Source organism: Bufo bufo, chromosome 2 (genome assembly GCF_905171765.1).
Source record: "Bufo bufo chromosome 2, aBufBuf1.1, whole genome shotgun sequence".
NCBI classification, from domain to species: domain Eukaryota; kingdom Metazoa; phylum Chordata; class Amphibia; order Anura; family Bufonidae; genus Bufo; species Bufo bufo.
The window spans coordinates 738,274,210-738,298,578 of record NC_053390.1 but is presented as its reverse complement, the minus strand read 5'-3'; the positions used below and the strand labels follow the sequence as shown (position 1 = coordinate 738,298,578).

At 45.1% G+C, this 24,369-nt stretch overlaps 1 protein-coding gene across 6 annotated transcripts in view; it reads right to left on the bottom strand.

The window, feature by feature from the left end:
* The window catches only part of APBB2 (amyloid beta precursor protein binding family B member 2), a 349,600-nt gene that overhangs the window by 270,212 nt on the left and 55,019 nt on the right, over nucleotides 1-24,369 (bottom strand). For all 6 annotated transcript variants that reach the window (XM_040418935.1, XM_040418940.1, XM_040418941.1 and 3 more), the window contains exon 2: nucleotides 22,404-22,471. The gene's annotated coding sequence lies outside the window, so the exon portion shown is untranslated. The remainder of the gene's footprint in view (nucleotides 1-22,403; nucleotides 22,472-24,369) is intronic.

The window sequence follows — 24,369 nt, the reverse complement described above, 5'->3', positions numbered from 1 at the left end:
TAGCAAATGTTCTCCTCCAAAGTTTGGAATAGAAAAGTGATATCAATAGTAAGAGCTATAGTCCCCAACATAATTACACCGGGAGCCCCCACTACGAGGCTTCCTAGGCTAGCACACAGCTCAGGCACTGCACCAATACTTACACACGGTTGGCCAATAATATTTTTCAGATGTAACACTCCAGTAGCGTTTAGTTATCCCACAACCTATCATCAGTGTTTGATGGCAACACAACATTACAGATGCTATTTGTATGAAGAACCGAAGCACTGAGGCATGGGGATCAATGACCCCAGCGCCTGAGCAATGTTCCCTTTGGTGATCTCATGCTGTGTTCCATCAGGATCACTGTTTGATCATACAGCCTCTGCAGGCAGCTACCGTGTCTGTATAAATGAGCCTTAAAAGTTTCCAAAGATGTCATCCAATTTTGCTAAAAATATATTTCCAAATACATTTAACTGAAAGGCTGAATTTGCATAAAGTATCTTGGCATCTTAGCATGGAAGAGTCTTACGGTGGATTTACACGTACCAATAATCAGGCAGATTATCGGGAACGACCTCTCCTGTGAATGCTCGTTCCCAATAATCTGGCCATCTAAATGTGCCGCCGATCACCTGATGAACGAGCAAAACGCTTGTTCAGATCCTGTTGTTCGTGCGGGCGCCAACCAATCATGGTTCCTGGGCAGCATATTGTCACGAGGGTATCAAGAGCCACGTCTGACTCCGTTATACCCGGGGTCAGGAAGTCGCAGCGGGTGGCTGCACGCTCTATATCTAAAGATCATGGTGTTTCTTAGTTATTGTTTTCTGTGTTTGCCTTGCTATCCTTTTTGTCTCTCTCAGGGATCCGTAGCTTCTCCTCCTCAGCTGTTTCGTGTCTGCCACTCCCTACCTCCTTATATTCTCCCCTCACACTTCTCTAGTTGCCAGTTATAGAGCTTCCTGCCTGGACATCTATACTGACCCACTGGAGTGGTTAATCCTGGTTGTTGTTCCTGTGTGCTACCCTCCGGATCCCTGTTTGGCTTATTGTTGTCTCCTGTTGTCGCCCACCTGGGAATATATGTTGAGTCTGTGTTGTCTGTCCTCCCCTTGGTGTTTTCCCTTAGAGTTAGTGGTGCGGACTAGTGTTCCCATCGCCCTGTTCACTACCTAGGGCTCAGCTCAGGGAAAGCCAGGGCTTTAGGCACGTGATCGGCGTACGGGTGAGGAACCCGTCTAGGGACGTCAGGGCAGCCAGGTGCCAGCCGCCAGGTGAGTCAGGGGTCACCATCTTCCCTCTCACTTGGGCAGGGCCTTCCTCGTTCCCTCCCTCTGTGTCACGTATGTGATAGCCACGCCGACCGTGATACAGATCATGTGGTCTAAACAACGATCTGCTGTCCAGAAACAATGATTCTGTATGAGGACGAGGGATCACTATAGCCATCCCCGGTCCTCATACTGTGAAGGGGATCACTGCATGTAAATACAGCGGTCTCCTTCACTGAACGAGCAGCCAACTGTCGGCTGTTCTATCGGCCAGTGTAAACCCGCCTTTAGATTATCTATGTTAATAAGCCACCTCAGACAAATGCTGGTCCCTACAGCCCCTCATTCCCACAATTTTTTCCTTGACATATATAATCATGCAGTATTTCCAGATACATTGTGCAGCCTCCCAGCTTGCCATGGTCGGTAGTTTGGAATAGGATCAAAATGTCAGAACCTGACGGCATAATCCACCTAATGAATACATCATAGGGCACTTTATACATACCTGTACTAAAAAATATCCTTGAGCTCTTCTCCTATGTCAGGTTGATAAAATGTGTATTAGGTCATTATATAGCAAAATAAAAATATAGCAAAACCAGGTGACAGTGTATCTGGGGACTATTATGGCCACCAAACATTACTCAATTTGCTAATCTGTCTATTTATGCAGTCATATCAGCATTCCTGCCTTTCCTGGAACATCAAGGAGGCTCCTGGAAAAAGGGGAGACCTCCTGGAAGAGTCCTGGAAGCAAATCTTTTGGGTGTGGCAGAAGCCTAACAGTACCTCCAGGAAAGCAGCCTGTGAAAAGCGGCTTTCCACATGTCCTGGAGGACATTACCAATATGCTGGCACTCCTCAAGCCTGCAGAAGGCCATGAAAACCAACAAGTCAGTTACCAGAGCTGTGATCTTCAGGGTTACATGGCGGCTGCGCTAGCATCAGGGTCATACGATCTTGAAGATTTCCGCTAAGACAATCCAGATTCCTTATCAATACCTGCAACTTTGGCATGCCTTCAAGACAGAGACATCTAATAGAGATATGCAGGTCTCTCAGTTCACAATAGTGGTGGGTAACTGAACATCAACATGGGGAATGATATCCTGCATATAGAAGCATCTATGAAAACATATGGACACATGACCATTTCAGACACAATTGAAGTGGGAAGGGGACACTGGTCCAATGGAACCTGATCAATGGGAAGACATTTTGCAGTGGATCCTCAGACTGTCCATCGCATCGCTTATCTGCTCTAGGCCTTATTCACACGTCCGTTGTTTCTTTCCTGATCTGTTCCGTTTTTTGCGGAACAGATCTGGACCAGATCTGGACCTATTCATTTTCAATGGGTCCTGAAAAAAACGGACAGCTCAATGTCTGATTTTTTTTCAGGACCCATTGAAAATGAATGGGTCCAGATCTGGTCCAGATCTGTTCCGCAAAAAACGGAACAGATCAGGAAAGAAACAACGGACGTGTGAATAAGGCCTTTTTACACAGGGTATACAGGACTCTACTTTTCCTCCATAAGATATTCTCCCTTGTGTGAAGGAAGACAACTGCATCCTGCATATGTTTTGGAAAGGATACTGGAAGGATTTGGTCAGACTCATTAATTCTATATATACGCCCCTTATATGCATTCTTGGCCATGTGAAAGATCTTGTGATCCGTGAAGGTGAAAAGATAGCCATAGCTAAGCTGCTTTATATGGCTCGAAAAGTAATTGCCCAGCGAAGGTTAGATGAGGAACCTCCATCCATAGAGGAATTTATAAGCAAAGTGAATTGTCCTTGGAGAAAGGGATACATTTGAAAAGAAATGATACTAATAAATTTAAGACATTATGGTCCAAATACCCCAGGTTTAGCCCCTAGACATCATCAATTTATAATAGACTACTGTTAGCATGTATAATGTAGAATATAGCACTTTTATACTCACATCTGCGTTGTCAACTCCGGCACTCTGTTCTGGTCACTGTATCCGACATATATGCTGGATTTCGGACGGACAAAAAATACTACACATATTATATGCCGAAAAGTGGCCGGATCCCATTATAGTGAATGGGATAGGCGTGGTGCATGGTGGTATCCGCCTATGTCAGATACAGTGAACTCTGGCAGGGCGCTCCTCTGCTGGAGTTCACAACGCAGATGTGAATGCAGCCTTAACATTTTTGAAACCTTAATAAAAACTTATTGATTTAAAATACAAATTATGTATTCCCTGGCACAGTTCTGGTCTTCTCCCTTCTCTTAATCACTGAAGTAGTTTGTAAGAAAACCCACAACAAAATGTCTATGCCATAGAATTTCAAACAGGTCAGAAAATATAACTACCTTAATCAAAACATAATTTTTATTTAATATATTTAAAAATAATTAAAGCACTTAAATAAGGAGATGCATAGGACCAGGGAAGTAGTGCAGAGTCAGCAGAAGCCCTCTTCTACGTCCTGAAAAGGCCGACCCTGCTCTCCAATCTATCTCCTATTCCCTAGGGACATCAAGGTATAAGCGGATTAGTTCTAGTTTTCATTTCTAAAGGGAATCTGTCACCACAATCTTAGACTATTATCTGCAGTAATAAATGAGCAGCACCGCACATACCGTAAGCAGCCCTGGTGCGTCCTGCTGTGGACCAACCTGATTCGTTCATCTGTATCACTCATATTCATTATTATCCCTATCTCCATATATACATTCAAATGTATTGCCTCCAATGAGGCTCTTTAAACATGGCTTCTGTTAAGGCAAGACCTCATTAGTCTCGTGTATGCGCCATTACTGTAAGTAGTGATGGACGCATAAAAGTATTTCATAAGGAATCAGAACCTGGATTTGTGACATATACCACAATAATTAACGAATCCAGATTTTAATTTGTTCTGAAGTACATTTATGGATGCGCCACCGCTTACAGTAATAGTGCATGCATGAGACTAATGAAGTTAGCCTTAAAGGGGTTGTCCGGGTTCAGAGCTGAACCTGGCCATACACACATTTTCACCCAGTCAGTCCCCCTGATATGAGCATTGGAGCATTTCATGCTCCGATGCTCTCCATTGCTCTGCGCGATTCAGCAAAGGCATTTTTCGGAGAGCCGGTGATGTACCGGGCTCTCCATAAGGACTGGTAGGGGGAGACTTCAGTGGGCCCAGCAGTGAGCCCGGTGACGTCACCGGCTCTGAGGGGCCAGCTTTAGCGCTGCCCTAGCCTGTAAGGCTACTTTCACACCTGCGTTAGGTGCGGATCCGTCTGGTATCTGCACAGACGGATCCGCACCTATAATTCAAACGCTTGTATCCGTTCAGAACAGATCCGTTTGCATTACCATGATAATGCAAACTGATCCGTTTTGACTTACACTGAAAGTAAATGGGAGGTGGATCCGTTTTCAATTGCACCATATTGTGTCAGTAAAAACGGATCCGTCCCCATTGACTTACATTGTAAGTCAGGACGGATCCGTTTGGCTCTGCATCGTCAGGCGGACATCAAAACGCTGCAAGCTGCTTTTTGGTGTCCGCCTCCGGAGCGGAATGGAGGCTGAACGGAGGCTGAACGGAGGCAAACTGATGCATTCTGAACGGATCCTTATCCATTCAGAATGCATTGGGGCTGAACTGATCCGTTTTGGGCCGGTTGTGAGAGCCCTGAAACGGATCTCACAAGCGGACCCAGAAACACCAGTGTGAAAGTAGCCTAACACGGCTAGGGCAGCACTAAAGCCCACCCATCAGAGCCGGTGACGTCACTGAATACACTGCTGGGTGGAAGCCTCTGTTCAGCAGTGTGAAAATACAAACAAAGAGGCCCTTCTCCTGCGCAATCCATGCAGGGCAAAGGAGAGCATCAGAGCACGAAATGTATTGCACGGCCTGCCTGGGTGAAAAGGTGGGTATGCCCGGGTTCAGCTCTAAACCCGGATAACCCCTTTAAAGATGACCATCTTTAGTGATGCAGATGAACTAATCGGGTTCATCCACAGCAGGACGCACCAGGTTCACTCATCACTATTTTTTATTTTCCTTCCCCTGTTCCCCCACTGTCAGTGCTCATAACGGAAATACATCGTCTGAAATACACTGTCAGGACTGCTCTCCATTATTCTAACAAGGCACAGCAGTCCTGACATCGGATTTCATTCTGAGTGCTGACAGTGACAGAATGGGAGGCAGTAGGAAAAAAAAAAATAGCAATCTGGACTCCTTATGTGCAGTACTGCTCATGTATTACCGCAGATAATAGTCCAGAATCATGGTGGCAGAGTCCCTTTAAGGGCTGTTTCACACGAGCGGATGCCATGCGTGTTATCCGCAGTGTGAATAACAGCCAAGCCCCGTTCCGGACAGCAGAGACATTAATGTTAATGCTCCGTGTCTCTGCTGTCCAGTGCGGGGCTTGGCTGTCATTCACACTGCGGATAACACGCACGGCATCCGCTCTGGTAAAACAACCCTAAGGCCCCTTTCACACGGGCAAGTTTTCCGCGCGGGTGCAATGCGCGAGTTGAACGCATTGCACCCACACTGAATCCGGACCCATTCATTTCTATGGGGCTGTGCACATGAGCGGTTATTTTCACACATCACTTGTGCGTTGCTTGAAAATCGCAGCATGCTTTGTGCGTTTTTCACTTAACGCAGGCCCCATAGAAATGAATGGGGTTGCGTGAAAATCGCAAGCATCCGCAAGCAAGTGCGGATGCGGTGCGATTTTCACGCACGGTTGCTAGGAGACGATCGGGATGGGGACCCGATCATTATTATTTTCCCTTATAACATGGTTATAAGGGAAAATAATAGCATTCTGAATACAGAATGCATAGTACAATAGGGCTGGAGGGGTTAAAAAAAAAAAAATAATAATAATTTAACTCACCTTAATCCACTTGTTCGCGCAGCTGGCATCTCTTCTGTCTTCTTTTGTAAAGAATAGGACCTTTGATGACGTCACTATGTTCATCACATGGTCCGTCACATGATCCATCACCATAGTGATGTATCATGTGACGGACCATTTGATGAAATCACTACGCTCATCACAGGTCCTATTCCTCACAGAACAAGACAGAAGAGAAGCCGGGCTGGAAGTGGATTAAGGTTAGTTAAATTTTTTTATTTATTTTTTTAACCCCTCCAGCCCTATTGTACTATGCATTCTGTATTCATAATGCTATTATTTTCCCTTATAACCATGTTATCTACACTACAACTAACCCAAACCTGAACTTCTGTGAAGAAGTTCGGGTCTGGGTACCACAGTCAGTTTTTTTTATCACGCGCGTGCAAAACACATTGCACCCACGCGATAAAAACTGAACATCGGAACGCAATCACAGTCAAAACTGACTGCAATTGGGTACCTACTCGCGCGGGTTTGCCGCAATGCACCGGGACGCATCCGGACCTAATTCGGACACGTTCGTCTGCAAGGGGCCTAAGAGTCCCTTTTGAAACTGAAAAACATAATATGATTGGTTATTATGGGCAACTGACCTATTCTTCTGGTGCAACCAGTTTTAATAAATGGCCCCCAATGTATTTCGAAATATTGCCACTTCTGTTTTCCCATCGGTAACCCTCGCCAGTTTCTCAAACCACACAATAAAACCACAAATTATTGATTACACCTCCTGATGATAATTAAAGCAGGCAGCACTATAACCACCATAGCCGGTCACATACTGCAGCTGTAGAAGGTGGCATCTAATGGTAATGATGATGGAATGTAACTACAAGCGTCATCATCTTCCTGGACCATACAGTCCCTGTCTTTCTGTACAGCGGTAACATATTATACTGCATAACAGTGCACATACTGGGAGCCGCTAACTACCACATATGTTGTGTTATTCCCTGGACTCAGATAGCCTAGGGATACATGTAAGTGATGGCTATTTATGTTCCACTTACTTTCTTACTATTTCACAGGATTGTATTTTTTGGGGGCTGTTTACTCCAAGCTAAAGTCGTTTTATGACCCAGCAATTTCATAAATATTCTGGGAATATGCTGAAGAATGATTAGAAGTCACCTTTCAGAAAGCACGGCTATTTCCTGGAAGCCGTTTCTTTTGAAGTCAGACCATGAGCTCATAAAAGCAGAGTGACATTTATTGTTTCATATTACTGCCGCCACGGGCTATCATTACTGTTTATATGTGCTGCTGGCATCGCACGTATATACTGGATCACAGGAAGGGCAAGGGGGCAGTAGGCTTTGGGGCCGCCTGTGAAAGGTGCAATTCTTACTCCAATTAACATTTAAAGCAACTGTCCAGTCAGGAGCTAAAAATGTAGGGGATGATCACCTGCTACGTATCGTCCCAGATCTTGCTGCTTTTTAACTCGGCTCCATTAAACCAGAGCTTTGATCGGTGACTACAGGTTAGCTACCATGTCTACAAGGAGTCTGAGGTAGTCTGAGACACATTTCTTGTCTCATCATTGGTTAAGGATGCTACTCTCTCGCTCTCCCGTCTCATATTGACTGCTGTGTTAAAGTCCATCAAAGGCTGAAAAAGTCAATGTACTGGGAGATGATTTATATTAAAGTCCTTATTAAGTACAGTAAATTGGAATATCAGGGCATTGATGCTGTAATAACGGTGGTTGCTTGTAAGACTGCTGAACGTGACTTCATCTATAAGTCCTAATCAATGGCGCTTGGTACTGACAGACCCCTAGGACTTGTGCAGAGCAGATTACGGTAACTAACAAGAAAACATATAAGAAGATATAAGAATAATGAACTGAACTGCTAAGTCCAAGAAAATGGCAAGAAAGTCAAAACAGAAACACAAAACTGAACCCACAGACAAGACTGTGGAACCCCAAATCCCAGGACACACACAAACAAAGTCCATGGAAACAACTGCACATAGCATTCACTATATCAGGCAAAGAGACACAGAAACTACAGGTATTTAAAGGCATAACAACCAAAAAAGGTCCCGCAGCAAAGACCAGTTTGACCAAAAACTGATTACGCAACCAGATCGTACACAGTCCATTTACATAGGCCAATTATAGGGCAGACGCACATCCATAAGGCTACGTCTACACGACGACATTTGTCGCGCGACAATTTTTATAATAGCAGTCTATGGTGTCGCACTGCAACATGCAACATGCTGCGACGCAACAGTCGCAGAAAATCCTTTCGAGATGTCGCAGTCGCAGCATGTTGCAGTGCGACACCATAGACTGCCATTATAAAAATTGTTGCGCAACATTAGTGCAACAAAATGTTACACTGCAACATTTGTAGCGCAGTTGTGCCCTATCTGTCGCGTGACTTATTGTCGCACGACAAATGTCGTCGTGTAGACGTAGCCTAACAGCGCTCATTCCGATCATTGCCCAATGTGAACAGGGAAGAAAAAGAAAAAAAGGAATAAAGGGTGTATTAGACTGACATATTTTCTGGCAGATGATCACTAACGAGCATTCCTATAAACGCCCAATAGCGATTATCTCGCAGTCTAGTACTGCCTCCAAATGCCTATATGAACGAGCAAACGTAATCACGATCTGCCGCCGGCACACCGCTGCCCTGCTTGGGGACGAGAAATAGCATAGCGATCGCTCCTCTCCATGCCTCGGAGGACATCGCTGCATGTAATAGCAGTGGTCTCCTCCGCTAGCTATCTGACGACTGCCTCCTGATAATTGTCTGCGGCATCAAGGTGTCTAATACACTCTTTAGTGTACAAATAAAAATACGCTCCTAATAGAGAGCACATTCCGCTTGATTTTACATGCACAGTCCTGATCAAAAGTTTAAGACCACTTGAAAAATGGCAAAAAATCATTTAGCATGGCTGGATCTTAACAAGGTTCCAAGTAGAGCTTCAACATGCAACAAGAAGAAATGGGAGTGAGACAAAACATTTTTTGAGCATTCAATTTAATGAAAACAACGAATAAACTGAAACAGGCTGTTTTTCAGCTGATCAAAAGTTTAGGACCATAAAAGGCCAAATCTGTGCAAAGATGTGGATTCATTGTCATTTTTTGTCAGGTAGTCACGCTTTGTGATGGCAAAGGCAAAAAAACTCTCCCTTTTTGAACGTGGCCGGGTTGTTTTTGAGACTGAAGGGCTTCAAAAACAAAAAACGTCTTCAAAGACCTCGTCTCCTTGAACGCCACAGAACTGCTCGTTTTGACTTTGCAAGAGAGCACCAAACATGGGACATTCAAAAGGTGGAAGAAAGTTTTATTCTCTGATGAGAAAAAATTTAACCTTGATGGTCCTGATGGTTTCCAACGTTACTGGCATGACAAGCAGATCCCACCTAAGATGTTTTCTACGCGCCACAGTGGAGGGGGCGCCATAATGGTCTGGGGTGCTTTTTCCTTCAGTGGAACAATGGAGCTTCAGGAAGTGCAGGGGCGTCAAACAGCCGCTGGCTATGTCCAGATGTTGCAGAGAGCATTCCTCATGACTGAGGGCCCTCGTCTGTGTGGTAACGACTGGGTTTTTCAACAGGACAACGCTACAGTACACAATGCCCGCAGGACAAGGGACTTCTTCCAGGAGAATAACATCACTATTTTGGCCCATCCTGCATGTTCCCCTGATCTAAATCCAATTGAGAACCTTTGGGGATGGATGGCAAGGGAAGTTTACAAAAATGGACAACAGTTCCAGACAGTAGATGGTCTTCGTGCGGCCGTCTTCACCACTTGGAGAAATGTTCCCACTCACCTCATGGAAACGCTTGCATCAAGCATGCCGAAACGAATTTTTTGAAGTGATAAACAATAACGGTGGAGCTACTCATTACTGAGTTCATGTTTGGAAGTTGGATTTCTGTTTTGGGGGGGTTTAGTTTTTATTTGGAGGTGTGGTCCTAAACTTTTGATCAGCTGAAAAACAGCCTGTTTCAGTTTATTCGTTGTTTTCATTAAATTGAATGCTCAAAAAATGTTTTGTCTCACTCCAATTTCTTCTTGTTGCATGTTGAAGCTCTACTTGGAACCTTGTTAAGATCCAGCCATGCTAAATATGATTTTTTGCCATTTTTCAAGTGGTCTTAAACTTTTGATCAGGACTGTATAAAAGGAATCTTACTGGCCAATTAGACCGCATCTGAAGGTGTAGATAGCAGCACTCATCAGTTGAGCCAAGTGACAAGAGAAGTGGACAGGCAAGATAACCTCAAGACACGTGCTGTCCACCCTCTCACACCAGGTACACGAGTCAGGAGTAAATCCCACTGCAGTCCACAGGACTTCCTCGTCACAGGGGTCAATAAATTATTTCCTGGTTAATTACTAGCACCTCCAAAATCCCTCATATGTCCAATGTTAACAGGGCAGGGTTCAGCAAATGCTCATTTTTTGTCCAATTGGATGTTTTATTTGGGAGCATAAAAATACTCATCAACAGCACATCGCCTCCTGTAAACTGCGGATATGCTGCCAATATAATGTAAATTGTAGGGATAACAGTAACAATTGTTCACCCCTATTCAGTTTCCATTAACCTGTGTAAATTGCTTTACATGATCGCCAACTGGCTTGTTTTATCTTCCATCATCGCATGTTATGGCCCTGGACCAAGCTACAGTATCTACAAGTACTCTTACTCCTCCTGGGAATATTTAAATAAACTGACAGCTGGGTGTCAATGTGGAGTGTCCCTGCACAGTGTGTCAGGGCCGGCACTGATTGGACAGTGTAAGGCACAGGCATGTATCTTATTTATTTTACTCACTTATATAGCACCAAGATATGCTGAAGCGCTTTCCAGACATTACAGTCCCTAGCGGAGCTCACAATCTAAATTCCCTATCACTATGTCTTTCAAGTGTAGAATGTAACTGGGGTACTGTCACGGCGGGGAGTGGGGAAAACCCCCCGCCGTGCAATGACAGTGGCTGCAACGCAAGATAGCAGGGAACAGGGAGCAAGACACCCTACTAATGCAACCCTGAAATCTCCCTAGACTCCTAGTGCATGAGCCGCCTCTGAAGGTAAGGGGGCTCATGCTCACCAACCTAGAACCCTAGGTATCCCTGCTATGTCCTAGGCCTGATGACAGGGCAGAGACCACCCATTCATCCTTCACCACGGATGAATGGTGTCCCCAGAGGCCCAGTAGCTGGCAGGATGCAAGACTATGGGATAAGCAGTACGGCAGGTAAGTAACACAGCAACAAAACAAATGCTATCCACACTTACCTGCCGCAGCCGAGATGGAAGGATGGCTCCAGGCTGGAAAGCCCACAGTCTTGCTATTGCTTAAACCCCTCCGGGAAAGCAAGCCCCTTTTGGACCAGGCACACCTACATATAAACCTCCAAACACAGACCACACCAAAACAACATACACCAGGTGGGGGAGGAATAACAGAAACACACCGGAGAGGACACACAGCCAGGGCAAGGTAAACAATATAACAAATAAGGGTGGCTCACACAGACCAAGACATTCAGCCAGGGAGCAGAGCTCCTACACAGACTGACAACAAAATCAAACTGACCTCATTCTCCACCACACCAACATATAAGGAGGCCTGAGGTCACACCCACCACACCACTAGTAATTAACCCCGTGCCAACCAAAGTGGGGAAACACCACATCCAAGGAAAAGTGCCTCACATGCAAACCACGTTGCCAAAGGCAACCGCACGTGCAGACACAGAGTCACGACCTAGCCAAGGGTCGTGACAGGTACTTGGAAGAAATCCACACAAACACAGGGAGAACATACAGACTCTATGGAGATGTTGTCCTTAGTCAGATTCGAACCTAGGACCCCAAGGAACTAGTGTTATAAATCCCTCAGTCCCTGAAAGGATTGTCCAGCCATACAAATAAAAAACAACAACATTGAGAATGTTTTAAAAAAATATTAGTAATATACGCTCCTCACTAATCCCCCCTGTAATAATGTGATAAGATACTATATATTTCTCCATAAACTCCCTCATAACAGCTGATATTCAATGAAAATAGAAACGTATTTCTTTTCCTAATACTGACAGACTTGACAATAGAATGAGGAGTCTAACCAACCGTATCTGTTCTTCCTTTCTTTGAATAATTTCGGTGTCCAATAGAGCAATACTAACTGTACACAATTATTGTAAGGCCAGTATGCATTCATTAACGTGTGCAGTGGTGCTAATCCCCTGGAGCAACTACTGTAAATGAGAAGGAGAAATTATCTGCTGATGAGACCAAGCCAAGGAAAGTATCTTGGGAGATCACAGAGCAAGGCAGTGCTCATATACCGTATGCTCATAATCCCTGACAAAGAGGCAAGCAGAGCTACCAGACAGTCATCACCTACAAGAGACTAAAACAGCGGAAATAATGCCGAATAATGAGGGCTGCCAATGAACTACGGGCAAATGAAAAGTAATTTCTGTGACTTAATAATGCTAGCAAGTTTATTAGAGCCGCCTCCATAGTAATAAACAGAGGGCACTTAGAGCCGGTCTTTACTAGCTATGCACTGACTGCACACATCACACATAACTTGCAATTCTTCTTGTCCTGCACCTTTTCACCCCTTGTCTTGCAATCCTTCTTGTACTCTTTCCCCCTGGTCTTGAAATTTCTTGATCTTGCACCCTTTCTCTATTATCTTGTAATCCTTTATGTTCTCGCACCTTATCCCCCTGGTCTTCTAACCCTTCTTGCTCTTGCCCACTTTCTCCTCTGTCTTGCAATCCTTCTCGTTCATACACCTTTTACCCCTAGCCTTGAATATCCTTTTTTGTTCTTGCATCTCTTGCCTGGAAATCATTCTAGTTCTTACAACCTTTCACAATATCTCTTGTTCCTGTGCTTTCTGCACCTTATACTGTACCTCTTGCCCCGAAATCAGTCTTGTCCTTTCGCCCCTCCCCCCTTGTTTCGCAATCCTTCTTGTTCTTGGATCTTTTCTCTCTTGTCTTGAAATCCTTCTTGTTCCTGCACCTTTCCCCCTTGTCTTCCACATTTTATCTTAATTCTGCCATCCTATGTTTGATAGAAAGCAGTCAGGTACTGTAGATCAAGAATCAAGTGGATGGCCTGCTCAAAATTTAAACTACCACAAAGATTCTTCATATACAAGAGAAGTGGTAAGAGATTAGAAGATGTGAAAGTCAGAAGTCACTGCAATGAGGTTACTGTATATATATACACACACACACACACACACACTCATAATATATATATATATATATATATATATATATATACACACACATATACAGGTGAAACTCGAAAAATTATAATATCGTGCAAAAGTCCATTTATTTCAGTAATGCAAATTAAAAGGAATTTGCTGACGTCAACGTTGTGGATCGAGTGGCCCATGGTGGCGGTGGGGTTATGGTATGGGCAGGCGTATGTTATGGACAACGAACACAGGTGCATTTTATTGATTGCACAGAGATACCGTGACGAGATCCTGAGGCCCATTGTTGTGCCATTCATCCACGACCATCACCTCATGTTGCAGCATTATAATGTACGGCCCCATATTGCAAGGATCTGTACACAATTCCTGGAAGCTGAAAACATCCCAGTTCTTGCATGGCCAGCATCCTCACCGGACATGTCACCCATTGAGCATGTTTGGGATGCTCTGGATCGGCGTATACGACAGCGTGTTCCAGTTCCTGCCAATATTCTGCAACTTCGCACAGCTATTGAAGAGGAGTGGGCCAACATTCCACAGGCCACAATCAGCAACCTGATCAACTCTATGCGATGGAGATATGTTGCACTGCGTGAGGCAGATGCTGGCCACACCAGATACTGACTGGTTTTCTGATCCCCCCATGGTGGCCTTTTATTGTGGGCAGTCTAAGGCACACCTGTGCACTAATCAGCACCTTGATATGCCACACCTGTGAGGTGGGATGGATTATCTCGGCAATGGAGAAGTGCTCACTAACACAGATTTGGACAGATTTGTGAACAATATTTGAGAGTAATGGGTCTTTTGTGTATGTAGAAAATGCTTCAGATCTTTGAGTCCAGCTCATGCAAAATGGGAGCAAAACCGAAAGTGTTGCGTTTATATTTTTGTTTGGTGTATATATTGACATTTATTTACATTACTATGATTCTGCAGAAGACCTAATACAGGACCATGTATCATATAGTAATATACATTTACTTGCCTGGAATGTCCCCGTTGTGCACTAGGAAAGGCCTTTTCTCCTATCTTGTTCCTTACAATAAGCTGAAGGGCCTGCATTTGTGATCTCCCTTCATTTTACAAGGCCCATTAGCACAATATACTCATAAGCTGCTGGAAATAATATATTGTCACAATAATTAAATGGGCCATTAATTGTAAACAGGGAAATGTTTTCTGCTGAATGGAGATGCCTTCAGTAAATTGCTTTTATATCTCCTGAAAATGGAACTAATGTCTTGATAGAGATAAAAAAAAAAACAAAAAAAAAAAACAAGCTAAACCTGGAAACCTCCTAAGGCCTAGAGAAAAAGCTGAGACTGCTGCTGATAAAGCAAGGAGAGATTCTGCGGGTGTGAGGTGCTAAGCTGCAAGCTTACTGCCTGTTTATGTGAAGATTCTTGCAAAACCCTCGAGTATCAAAATATGGTAAGGGGTTTCTAGAACATAAAATATATTTCTTAGTGGAACACAGAATAGCAGAATACAATGCAAATGATAGAAATCCAGCACAATCAATATGCAGCTCCTGGGAGCCTATAACTGGAGTGCTAATATGGCATTGCTCATGGCCAAGGAGGAAAATACCATAGAGGTATACCATGGGGCTTCCATAGGTCCCTTGGAGAGAAGGGCCTATTTTGAAGGGCTTGCAAACAACGAAACAAACACTAGGTTCTCCTTTCGCCTGAGAAAACCTGGCACCATAATGAGGTGTCTTTTCAGATTTTTGCTATGGGACTCCTTCTCTTGTATGTATGGCAGTATAAATTCACCAAACGGTGGATGTCTTCATGCTGGATGCCTTAGCCAAGTCCGCAAACACAGTGACTGCAACATGGACCTTCTGCATCTGCCTACAGTGGAGACAACTCAGCAGAAGTCCACTAAAAGTAAATAATAAGCCTATTATGCAGATTAAAAAAAAAATGAAATGCTGTTGCAAATGGCAAATTAGGCTGGAAATCATAAACGTCCGGGCCTGTGTTCTGGTGACGCAATATATACGCCATATCTCATAGAGGGAATGTATGGGTCTTTGGTTTCTTCGTCACATTCTATGATTTTATTTGCAGCAACCCCTCATGAAACCCTGAGTTGTGAGGAAACACAAAGCTTTCTGCGGCATCTCGGGTGCTTTACGAGCAGTGTTATTTCCATAAAAAATCATTGTTATAGGCTGCTGGCTTTCAATGTAAATCTATTTTGTTCCCATCGATATGTAACCGTAGAAGAGATATAGCGCAGCAAGCTGTAAGTCAAACAACTATTATACTGTGCTACAGGAGATACGCTTTCAGATCGGCACAAGCTATACTAAACATGACAAATGCAAAAGAGAAATTCATTACAAGCACAAGTAAACAAAAACTAGATTGGCCATCTGTGCACTTCAATAGAAGAACAGCCATTCTGCTCCTCCACCCACTTTTATAGACTTAGGCTACTTTCACACTTGCGGCAGAGTGATCCGGCAATCTGTATCCGGATGCGGATCAGTCTTACAAATGCATTGCAAGAACGGATCCGTCTCTCCGTATGTCATCCGGAGAAACGGATCCGTTATATATTTTTTTCACATTTCACAAGGACGGATCCGGCATTGCAGTATTTTTAATGCCGGATCCGGCACTAATACATTTTTATGTAAATTAATGCTGGAACCGGCATTCCAGCAACTGCCCCGGAATTTTGGACGGAGATAATACCGCAGCATGCGGCGGTATTTCCTCCATCCAAAACGCTGTTCAGTGACTGAACTGAAGACAACCTGATGCATCCTGAACGGATTTCTCTCCATTCAGAATGCATGGGGATAAAACTGATCAGTTCTTTTCCAGTATAGAGCCCCTAGGATGGAACTCAGTGCCGGAAAAGAAAAACGCTAGTGTGAAAGTACCCTTATGAGGAACATTTTTTATCCTGCGCAAAATACATTTTCTTTGTAAAAGTCCCCACACAATGCTCAACAGTGAAGCAAATCTATGTTTTGTGACATCGTTAGGGATCTGAAGATCTATAAATTGCTGTTTAATCTATAAATCGGGACAGGTTATGGATGCTAATTGCCAAGTTATTAGCGCAAATGTTATTGTAGGAAACAAAAACTGCAGATGGAATGAGAAATGATGTCAAGAATGGCAAAATGCAGATAAGGACGTGTTTACCAAGTAGAAATGTTCTGCAAGGCATTATTTGGCTGTGGAAAAGCCTCATGAGTGGGCGCTACGTCTTCCAGCCAATCTGTCCTCTACAGACTCCTAATACAATCCAGGTAATGAATGTGCTCATGTAGAAATCAGCTGCGTTAATACAGCATTATCAGAGTAAGGCCTCATGCACACGGCCATTGTTTTGGTCCGCATCCGAGCCACAGTTTTTGCGGCTCAGATGCGGACCCATTCACTTCATTGGGGCCGCAAAAGATGCGGACAGCACTCCGTGTGCTGTCCGCATCCATTGCTCCGTTCCGTGGGCCGTAAAAAAAAAATATAACCTGTCCTATTCTTGTCTGCGTTTTGCGGACAATAGGCAGTTATATTAAAGGCTGTCTGTGCCGTTCCGCAAATTGCACAACTCACACGGACACCCAGGGCCGGTACAAGGCAGGGGCCGAAGGAGCGGGTGCCCTGGGCGCTACCATTTGCGGACAGGAGGGGGGCGCAGGTGAAGTGCCAGCAGTGTACAGCTTCACTGTACCACATTAGCCAAGCGCCACTTGCTGTGCTTGCTGTGCTGAGTGCGCTCCTGCACCCGCCTACACCGTCCACACCAGCCATGTCAGCGCTGCTCCTTCTCTCCCCCTATGAATTTTGTGCCGACTGCGCTCCTGGCTCGGGCTCCCTTTCCTCCTCTGCGTTTCCTCGCCCCCCCCCCCCATGGAGGATTTATTTGGTTGATACCACCGGCGTGCGCCGTGTGACGTCACGCGGCTCACGCCGGAGGCGAGGTGTGAGGTGAGAGAGGGAGGACTCGCGCAGCCTACAGGGAGCTGTGTCGGCGCGTGAAGAACAAGCCACGAGGAGCCTGCCTTCACTAGCTGCTACTCACACACAGACTGTAAAAAGTAAGAAAATAATGTAATACAAATAACAAACTAATTTTTTTCTTAAAAACGGGGGGGGGGGGGGGGGGGGCGCAGTTTGCCATCTTCGCCCTGGGCACCAAATGGCCTTGTCCCAGCCCTGCGGACACCATCCGTGTTTTGCAGATCAGCAATTTGCGGACCGCAAAACACACAACGGTCGTGTGCATGAGGCCTAATTATCATTTACATATGTCCATAAATCAATAGTGTAAGTGATGCAAAAAAACTTTTTACCATATTCTATTACAGAAAAAAACATCTTTCTCCACTTATCAAACTCCTCTCCTCCTCCCTCTGCCTCCTGAACCAATCAGTTATTTTCAGTTTGCTGCAAAAATGTCATTAAGGTGGGTTAGTGGCTTGCTGAGAGATCAGGTTCCAGTTGATGCCCATAGAAAAGAGGTGCTAGAGGGAGTCAGAGGCAAAAAAAAAAGAGATGGTGAAGCAGCTTCTTGTAAATTTTGTATTCTCACCCCAGTGCTGGATTTACTGCTGCTCAGTACTGAGGTATAATGCCCTCCATAGTGCTGCTTCTGATGATATGCTACACAGAGGAGAGCAGGATCTCCTCTTCTCTGTGTGCTATGTATGGGAGAAATCATATCAGCTAGTGTATACATCCATTAGCTCTGGGAAAGCTGACAATAAGGCTACATTCACACAACAGTGAAAAAAACAGTCACTAAAAACGGCAAAAAACTGACGTTTTTAACTGACTTTTTTGACTGATGCCTTTCTGATAAAAGGACGTTAAAAACCCATGAAGGTGGGCTATTGGCTCGGTAAGGGATCAGGTTCCAGCTGCTGCCCATAGAAAAGAGCTGCTAGAGGGAGTCAGAGGCTAACAAACACAGAGTGTTAGTGAAGCGGCTTCTAGTAAATTTTATATCTCACCCCAGTACTGGATTCATGGCTGCTCAGTACTGAGGTATAATGCCCTCCATAGTGCTGCTTCTGATGATATGCTACACAGAGGAGAGCAGGATCTCCTCTTCTCTGTGTGCCATGTTAGGGAGAAATCATATCAGCTAGTGTATACATCCATTAGCTCTTGCAAGCTGAAAATAAGGCTACATTCACAGAATAGTGAAAAAAAAGGTCCATTAAAATCTTTAACCAACTTTTTTTTTACTGATGCCTTTCTGATAAATGGACGTTAAAACCGCCCCCTTCAATTGTATAGGGCAGGGGTACTCAACTAGTTTTATTAAAGGTCCACATACCTGGGTCTGCAGTCAGGTGAAGGTCCGAGCTGAACGCCAACAGTAAAGATGCCATGCGATCATGTGATCCATGCGCGTGGGGCGCTCTGACGTTATAGTGGAGCGCCCCGGGTAAGTCCCAGAATTAGTAATGGCCACATTAGTGCCCCAGTAAGAATAATGCCCCCAGTAAGAATAATGTCCCCATTAGTGCCCCCAGTAAGAGTAATGCCCCCATTAGTGCCCCCCTTCTCTGCTTTTGCAAAAAAATATAAAAAATAATTAGCATTCACCTGGCTGCGGTGAACATTCGCTGCTGACTGCAAGCTCAGGACCGGTGCTCCAACGTGATGACGTCTTGTAGGTCCTGTCCTGAGCTTCTAGTCAGCAGGGAGTGTTCTCCACAGCGTGAGCAAATGGAGGTGGAGGTACCGTAATTTTATTTATTTTTTTACTAGCACAAGTAGCGGTGGAGGTAAAGGCTGTACTAATGGGCGTTCCATGATGGAAGCGCTCATTAGTAAGGGTACTTTCACACTTGCAGCAGGACGGATCCGACAGGCTGCTCACCCTGTCAGATCCATCTTGCCACTACTTCGCCGTGCCGCTGCTCTGTGCCCATCGACTATAATGGGGATGGGGGCAGAGCTACGGCGCAGCACGGTGAGAGGCCGCCAGACTAAAAGTACTACATGTACGACTTTTTCCTCTGGCGGCCTCACGCCGTGCACTGCCATGCTGCACCGTAGCTCCACTCCCGCTATAGTCAATGGGGAGTGGCAGTCCGGCGAAATAGCGGCAGGACGGATCTGACAGGGTGAACAGCCTGTCGGATCCGTCCTGCCGCAAGTGTGAAAGGAGCCTAACAGTCCTTACAGGAAAATTCTGGCACCGGCAAGGGAACTAAAATACCAGCCTTGCTGGTGAACTACTGGCCGGGTGGCAACCCAAGCCACAGAACAGACATATGATAGTTTTGTTCCGCATCCAATTCCCATTATTGGGGATTGGATGCGGCCCCTTAATTACAATGGGGCCACAAGAGATGCCGACAGCACACTGTGTGCTGTCTGCATCTTTTTCCGCTCCATTGAAACTAAGCGGTCCGCATCCAATGCCCCAATAATGGGAATTGGATGCGGAACAAAACTATCATGGTTTAATGGGGCTTTATCACTTTATTTAATTAGGTTACCTAAAGAAGATGGCCCAGGAGAGATGGGAACACGACACTGACTGGAGTCCTTTCCTGCAGTCAGTGACGTGTTCCTGCCCCTCTGTAGCCCTCTCCACGCCCCTCTTCCTTCCCAAATGTGACATTTATTTCATTGGTGGCAGCGGTGATGTCCCCCCCCCCCCCTCCAGCAGCACGTAAGTGTCCTTTGAAGCTTGAAGCTCCCTTACGTGCCGCCGCTGCTGCGGGGGAGGAGGGACCTGTGAGCGCACTGAGGGGGAGAGCTCCCTCCATGGGCAGGTGCCGGATGAAAGCGCTGGTGCCTGCATGTGGAGGGAGCCGTCTCTCACTGCGCCCCTGGGAAGGAGGAAGTGCGCCGGTAAGCTCCGCCTCCTGCACGTACCAGAGTGTGCAGGAGAGGAGGAGCGCTACATGTCTCACTGCGCTCAGCGCTCTGGGAGTAGGACATGAGGAAGTGCGCCGGTAAGCTCCTCCTCCTGCACGGTACAGTGTGCAGGAGAGGAGGAGCGTCCCGAAGGATGGCCGGGGTCCGGACAAATGGCGGCCGCTGTCCGTATTTGGACCGCGGTCCGCCAGTTGAGTACCCCTGGTATAGGGGATGTCGGTCCATATAGAACATGTTCTATATTTTGACGTCCATTATTCACTGACTATCAAAAAAACGGCTTTGTGAACAACCCCATAGACTGCCGTTGTTCTTAAAACGGGCGTTAAAAAAACCATCCGTGTGAATGTAGCCTTAGCGATGAAGCCTGCAGAGCCTGGTGGTAAATGCTGGATACAAATGATCTAATGGGCAGAAATACTATTTCCTGATGTACACACAACAGCTTATTCTGGAAATTCATCATAACCTGTTTACGAGCACGAGATGTATGTAGGTTTGTACGAGTCTTCTGCCAGGAGGCAATACTTATGCATCCCATAAAATGGCACACATTTGGTTTGTCACTTTTTATCCTGCTTGCAATGAAACTACAACATGCTCCATGTTCACATTCCTATAGAACCCATTTAAAATATAGTTGCTCTTTAAAAGAACGGAAGGCTACTCACTCTGGTCATGACTACTTTAATAGTTTTGAAAAAAAAAATGCTCATTTCCCACATAGCACTTGAACAGAAGTGTCCTGCATACCACCTTAGTGTAGGTGTCTATAGATGGACTTCACTATGCATTATACCATGTGCAGCAGATGCCCTGTGCCCAGTCACAGTATGCCCAGCAGGAAGCACACTTGGGATTGAAAGACAAGCCTGATGCACATGATTAACTTTCTGAGATGAGTGTGGCGCTATATGAATAACGATTATTATTATAGGTCCCATTCATCTGAATAAGGCCTCATGCACACGACCGTTGTTGTGTTCCGTTCCGCAAAATAGGGTTCCGTTGTTCCGTGATCCGTTTCCGTGTGTCTTCCTTTATTTTTGGAGGATCACCAGACATGAAGGAAAGTAAAAAAAAGTCTAAGTCAAGTTTGCCATGCAAAATATAGGAAAAAAAACGGACACGGATGACAATCTTGTGTGCCTCCGCGTTTTTTTCACGGTCCCATTGACTTGAATGGGTCCGCGAACCGTTTTCCGTGAAAAAAAAATAGGACAGGTTATATTTTTTTGACGGACTGGAACCACGGATCACGGACGCGGATGACAAACGGTGCATTAGCCGAGTTTTCAACGGACCCATTGAAAGTCAATGGGTCCGCAGAAAATCACGAAAAACGGAACAACGGACACGGAATAAAACAACGGTCGTGTGCATGAGGCCTGAGAAGCACATGGGCTTCTGCAAGACTCATTTAGATAAATGGAACAGTCGGAGAAATTTCAGCAACAAATCTGCTGCATAAGAATATCTAAGGCAAAACAAAGTCAGCTCTGCTACATGTCCTATATCTTGACAGTTCTGTTACATGGTATTATTTTAAAAGAGATTTCCAAACTGTGTTTAGCTGGGATGTGCCGATGGGGTAGCTCTTTGCAGTAATGAGGATTACAGACTGCTCCCTCACATTCCGAGCAAAACTAAATGAGTGGACACCAATGCAAATCCATTCTGTGGACTTCACTGTGGTTTCACATGAAACCTTCCATAACCTTTTCTTCGTGGCCTGCTAATAGATGTTGGCCACCTTTTGTTTGTTTTTTGCATACCTCCCCCCTTCCTCCTGGGCAGATCATACTTATCTGCTCCCCGGCACTTGGTCCCGGCTCCTTCACTTCCCAGCCTTGGCTGCCTCCTTACATCTCCCGCTGTCAACATCTACTTTGACACCGCTGTAGACAACTGCTGGTCGCAGCAGTATCAAAGCAGGTGTAGACAGCAAGGGATCAGAGCGAGGCAGCCACAGCTGACCCAAGACCGGGTAGAAGGTAAGTATGCTTCCCTTTTCAGATCTGCCCAGGAGGGTTGCCAAAAACTCTACAAAAGGTGGTCAACCCTTTGAAAAGTGTGTAGCGTAGGCAGGAACCACCGGAGTCTTACCTGCTGGCTGCTATGATGTGGTTTCAATGTGAGATTTAGTTCATGTCTGCCTCTACATGACTTGAATCCTGCAAATAGAAAAAATGACCATGGATCAGACACAGCGCTGCAAAACTGACACAGGACTAAATAATTCAGTTAATGTTAATGTATAGATATACTGTATTTTCTGCTATGAAAATATACGCGGACATGCATAATCTATAAGACGGGATCATGTCATAAGTATAACATTACATATATCACATCTTATAATATATGAGAAAATCAGTCTGGTTTTTCTTTTAATCAAAAACAGTGCCACTCTTGTCCGTTGACCGTGTGTCATATTACAGCTCAGCCATATCCACAAAAAATCTATGTATACAGTAGTCCTTCAAATAACAAGATTATTGTTACAATGGTCTTCCCGCGCCCATTGGAACAATGCCACAGTCTCTGCCAATCTGCGGCACGTGTGTCTGACTGGAAGATCCAACCAATCAGAAGGGGCATTTCACTAGTAAAACAACATTATTACTGTAGTGCAGTGATGGTGAACCTTTTAGAGACCGAGCGCCCAAACTGCAACCCAAAACCCACTTATTTATCGCAAAGTGCCAACACGGCAACTTAACCTGAACACTACAGTCCAGTAAAGTGTATCTTCCATGTACTTTATCATTTAGCTATAATAACCTGCCTACATTCAGTGCACTGCCTGTGCTGTTCATAGTGCGCCCTGCGCTGATGAATGCCAGGAAACGTCTAAGGCATATTGGTACACCATAGACTTTTTCCAGGATGCGGGTGCCCACAGAGAGGGCTCTGAGTGCCGCCTCTGGCACCCGTGCCATAGGATCGCCACCACTGCTTTAGTGCATATAATCATTGCCTGTCAAATAGCGCCTCTCTACATACAGAGTGGTACTACATGTTCTATACTGCCCTCTACCTGTATCAGGATGAGTTGCTTCTTTGGACACCAGGTTAGGGTGGCTTCCTGTTATTTTTTTGGTACACTGCGGACCCTGAAGAAGCTCCTGTCTTCCCCATAGAAAGTGGCTTATAGCATTGAGTATTGAGCAGCCATGCCTGACTTTTATATGTAAGGTCTTGCTTTATCTGTTTTGGTTATCTGCTTATTTTTTTCTTAAAGGGGTTGTGCAGCCAGTACATATTGATGACCTATCCTCAATATTTGATAGGTGGGGGTCCGACTTCCGGCACCCCTGCCAATCAGCTGTTTGAAGAGGAAGTGGCGCTTGTAAGAGCACTGCACTTACTCTTCAGGATTACACTGTGTGTTATCTCGCTTTTAGCGGCTGCGCAGTGTAATTACAACTGCTCGTCCCTTTCAAGTGAATGAAGCAAGTACTTGTAATTACACTGCACCGCCGAGACGATGTGCAGTGTAATCTTGAAGTGGAAGTAGCGCTTGCACAAGCACTGTCTCCTCTTCAAACAGCTGATCAGTGGGTGTGCCAGGAGTCGGACCGGACCCCCACCAATCAGGTATTGATGACCTATCCTGCACAACCCCTTTAATCTTCATTTTGAGATGACACTTTTGCGGAGGGGGGCACAGAATCACATTATGGTTGATGCTACAGTAATGTGAGCAGAAGTCAGAGGCTCATGTGAACTGTAAGTCATCAGCAAATGAAGCAAACAAACAGCTAGAAAACGGCAGGGTGAATTTCTCCATCCAGCAGGTAATCATATGAACGGAGTGGACTGAATTCCATTCACTAAGTGTCAATCTCTCGAAAAATCTACAGTGCTTTCCAGCGCAGACGCTGATTAATGTATGCACATAAGGATGCCACACTAAATGGCTCTTTACGCAGTTCTAATCAATCATGGCAGCCTAGTCAAAAGGTCTACCATGAAATCACTAATCTAATTTCCAACCAATGCAGCAATTTGTGAATAATGATCGCTGTGTGTGAGATGGAAATGACATGTGACACAAGAAAAAAGTCAT